This window comes from Seriola dumerili, unplaced genomic scaffold, assembly GCF_002260705.1.
Source record: "Seriola dumerili isolate Sdu_G_001 unplaced genomic scaffold, Sdu_1.0 BDQW01000674.1, whole genome shotgun sequence".
Taxonomy (NCBI): Eukaryota; Metazoa; Chordata; class Actinopteri; order Carangiformes; family Carangidae; genus Seriola; species Seriola dumerili.
The window spans coordinates 1,450,827-1,455,731 of NW_019174929.1; positions in this window are offsets into that span (position 1 = coordinate 1,450,827).

Sequence of the window (4,905 nt, forward strand, 5' to 3'; positions counted from 1 at the left end):
TAATCTGATCAGTAACTTCATTATTAGAGGGAAGTGTGTGACAGAAATGGATATGAATGCAAGTTTGTCAAGTTAACCTGGACCTGGTCACCAGAAATCTTTCAGTCTAAGAGACTAAACCAGGCAAAGCCTCTCAAGCATGACTGATCATTAATAGGAAAAGATCTCTACATTATCCACAGCATGTTAATACACAGGTGGCAGAAGCACCGGTCACCCACAGCCCCTGAGGCAGAGGATGGAAGGCAGAGGTGGAAAGCATGAAAAAAAAATCTCATCCCAGTGGGGACAATTTTACTCTCAGCCACAGCAGGTGGGGCGAAGCTGAATGTTAATTTTCATACAGAGGGTTTCTTGCTGGCAGACATGAACCAGAGCGGTCTGTTAATATGAAACATTGCTATGACAACAGAGGTTATGGACATTTAGGAACAATTTGCACATGTTGGGTGTGCTGTGGTGTTCTGATAAGGTGAAATGAATAATTAATGAAAAAAGTAAACAAAACAACACAGGTGCAGAGAAACTCCCCCTACTGAGTGAAATGGCCTATTTCAAATTTACCGTTTTAGAAAATGTTCAGTTTCCAAAATAATCCCAAGTCCAGAATGTCAACATACACAGACTGGAAAAATCAGGATTGGAGTAAGACAAAATGTCCTTGTGTCTACTTTAGTGTCTGTCTCTGTCCCAACAGTACGAATGCAAATAAATAATTCAGTTAATGAAGGTAAGTGGACAGCAAGTCATTTTGAGCAGTGCGGATTGATAAGGCCTCAAATGGGTGGTGCTATCTCATACCTGAGATACGGTGCTGCAAAATAATTCCCTAACTGTACTGGCATTTAAACCAAATAACAATGACCGACAGATAATCAGCTTTATATTGACCAATGATGTGGATTTTATTATGTATTATTCTACCAGCCAACGGAAATCGATGAGATTGCATGTGTGCTTGTATCCTGCAGTGTCAGCTTCAACCCCGATCATGTATGTGTATCATGTTTAGTCTGAAAGGGAGCTGAGATCTTTTTGACCACAATATTTATGGGTCAGTCAGGCAAATGTCATGGTGACAAGGAGGAGACTCCTGGAGATAACATTCACCATTCACCGAGCCTTTACCTGATGCAGAGCCTGCTGAAACACAATCTTGATGATTGATTCCCATTAACAGGGATGCTGCAGCTACCATCACCACCAAAGACTTTAAGAATCAATAGTGCCTTTGAAAGTTTTCAAAAACCTACCTAAGCACAAAAATACCTCTTCTCAGGGGAGCTGCTGGTAGAAAACTGTGGATGATGTTACACAAACACATCAGAGCTAGTTTGATTGAAAATGAGTGGATCAAGCCATGTTAAGAGATGCTTCCTATGTTGAGTTATTGTACATGCAGTGTGGTCAGCAGCACCAAGGCGAGCAGTGATTGTGACTGGGGAGAAGCAGTGGGGGTTTGGGTTAGGGCTAGGGATAATCCATGTGCAAATGCAGGGAACGTCCTGTGAGGTGCTGAACTGACATAGCAGCAGCGGCAGATGGCCGTTGTTTGGAGCTGTGGCGTAACAGGGCTCAGGTGTGTGCCCCAAAGCAGACACTTCCTACCGACTCTGAATACCCATGGGGGAAGAAGCAGTGGGGGGGGTCATGGCCATGTCAGAAAACAGCAAGTTTCCATGTTAAACACAGTGTGCACAGGCATGGATTTGCTACTTTTCTTTTTAGAATTTCATTTGTAATATCAACCTGTGAGGGTGAATTTGTGTGGTCTTTGTTGTTTTGGGTGCAAGTTACATGGTGATCAGTTCAACAGAGCAGATAATTGAAAAGCAGGGAGCCAAATGTTTTATGTTTCATGCAGCTGGATTAATTTGATTGACCTTCCTGTCTGCTGCACACATCATGGCTCAACTCTCAACGAATCAGCCATGTCCTCTTGAAATCAAAGAAAAACTTGTAATGATGCAAATTTCCAATGAAAAAAATATTATTTAATGTCTGAAGACCACTTCAGAGTTAAAAGATTTCAAAGCCTTGAGGACTAAAATGTTACACCTAAAGCCTACATTTCTATTATGAAGAAGTGCTCTGCAAAGACACATTAAGCCCTTCAAAACAACCAAACCTAAGCTTTTATTGTCTGTTCTATGCTTTCTTTTGGTGAACCCAGATTTCCCAAATAATCTTGTCAAATTTTTTTTGTAGCTGTTTTGTCTTTCATGGCCTTCAGTTCTGTTTTGTAGGAACTCAAGAGCTGCTGTTTTGTCAGTGCAATCTATAAATGTTATGCAATGTCTGGAAATACATTCATGAAAATAATACATTTGTGGGTGGACTGCGAAAAAGGTTCAAGCATGAATGCTGTGTGGAAACAATATGTTACGTAATGTAACATACATTGCTGTCGAATGATTGAAAAGCTACACTATGAATCAGTTCTTGACACTAATGTCACTCACATTAAACTAATGTGAGTGACATTAGTGTTGGCTTATGTATGTGTAGGTGTGTATGTGCATATATACAGTGTACATGTAGATGTATATATGTGTGTGTGTGTGTGTGTGTGTGTGTGTTTGATAAAGGTAAAAGAGCAGAGAGTCACAGGTTTTCAGCCGTCTGAAGATTACACTGTGATGTGGTGCTGCTGGAAAATCCGCCCTTTTGAGTACCTGTTGTTTTGCTCTGAAATATTTTCCATGTGTCCTTGGCATTTTTATTTCTGAGGTGAGACAAAGCCATAGCCAGGAAGTGTTTATTTAGGCATGAATTACTTTCTCTTCTGAGCACAAATTGTCACCTTTTATGCTCACATGTGCAATGGAGCCCATACATCTCTGTTTAGATTATGAAATTACTGTTGAAACTAGATCCAGTAAAGTGTTTCTGAGCAGGGGGCAATGTTGAACACAACCGGCTGATCTGACAGTATGCAGATCAGTGTTATCTATGCATTATGACACAATAACAGTGAATACATTATACTGAATTTCCATAGATCTTGCACTGTCACTCAGGTCAGTCTTTTTCCTTTCTTTTCTTTTGGTTCAGCAGTTTAGCAGTCAGTTGGTAGCAGTAAAAATCAGATGTAAGCTGATAAAAATATCCAGAACCTGAAGGGATGTGTCAGTCTAAATCTATAGGAGAAAAGCCTTCTGGTGAGCCTGCAGAGAATGTAATAGCACATACAGACCCTAGGGGAGTATGACAGAGTAGGGACATGCATTTCCTTGGGATTTTAGTGCACGTTATTGCTGTCTGATTCAGGCCCTTATTAAAAGCTTCCGCAATGCATTCACGTTAGTCTCATTCCTTGTTTTCCAGGCTCGGTTTTGAATGAAAGCCCCCGATAATCGAGTGAAAGAAGCCCACCTTTACATCAGCAGCTGGGCTCCACTCCCCAATCTCTTCAAGCCGAGCACACTCCCTCCTCAGCAGTCTAGCCAATGAGTTTCGGCGGAGAGAGAAAAAAAAGAAAGAAAAAGAAAAGCAAAGCAGTGTGTTAATGGGAGCGGATTAAACAAGTGTGTTAAAGAACAACGACAGGTAGGAAGTGAGTTTCTCGTTTTTTAACTTGACTAGCCAGCAAGAGTTGAATGTTTCTGATGGGGAAATTGCTTGTATGTTTTTGTTCGGCTGCAGAGTGCTCTTAACTGGAAGTGAATGACAAACGATGTTATCAAAGTAGACTATTCATTTTCATTCACGACGCTTTTCGCCTGTTGTTATTAGGAAAACTAAAGCTAAATGATCACCCTGCCACCCTGAACGTTAGCTGGCGTTGGTTTTTCAACATTACCGATTTGTGCCGGAGTTTATTCATTGTGCTGAACTAACCGTGTAGGAGCGTTTCTTGTGTCGCCCTCATGAAGTTGTTGGATTGAATCGGCAGTCTCCTGCTCGTGTTTCATTACCAGTACATTTTACCCTGAGAAGTTTTGGCCTTATGAGACACACCGGGTCGTGTTTTTTACAGCTCACAACACTCCTTGTATTTCGAGCTTCCTTGAGTTAAGTTTAACATCAATGCTTGTGGGGTAACATCTGGTTTCCAGACTCCACAGCTGGAAAACATAACCACGGGCGCTGTCCCCGGTGCTGAAAGCCAAACGTGCACTTGTTCATTTGTCTCATAATGTGACACTTACAATAAAATGATGCTGGTGGAGAAATTCGACCCCCACCCTCCTCTTCAGAGCAGTTAAGCGAGGTCAGAAACCTCCTTGCTCAAGGACACTTCAGCAGGGCGGATGCTTGCCACGTTGGAGTCCTTTTCTTAGTGTCATGTTATCCTCTGGGAAATAAAGACACTCAGCCATGTGGCTTTTGGATTCCTGATTTTATCAGCCACTTTCACTTGTTTGCCCATTGTTGAATAAGAGACTAAAATCCCCCCTCTAAGTCTGTTTGCTGTCTCATATAGGTACGATAAAAACAGTAGAAAATAACTGTATGTTTTTGTATATATTTTTATGGATAGCTTTGTGATTCTTGTGTTTTCATATTGCAAGTAAGAACATGTAAAAAGGAAGCACCATATTTGACCATCTTAAATGAATCTTTCCAGGAATCTGATCTAGACTCCTAAAAGCACAACCCCATCACCTTCATGTCCTGTCTCTCGTTATTACAGAGGTGAGATGATATTCCTCACAAGGGGGTAGGGCTGACAGGCAGTAATAACAGCTCGGGTTTGGTTTGGTCCCCAGGGACTCAACAAGGAATCTCTGTTCATTTTGTGACATCTGCATCAAGTCAAAAGAGCCTGTCTCCTGTAGGCGTGCCACGTCTTCACTGAGCTCCCTCAACCGACCACCACATTTTCCCATCCCTCGGAGCTATACCAACAGCCTCACACCGTACTGCTTCGCTGGTTGGCAGCTCCTCTTGCCCTGAGCCAGG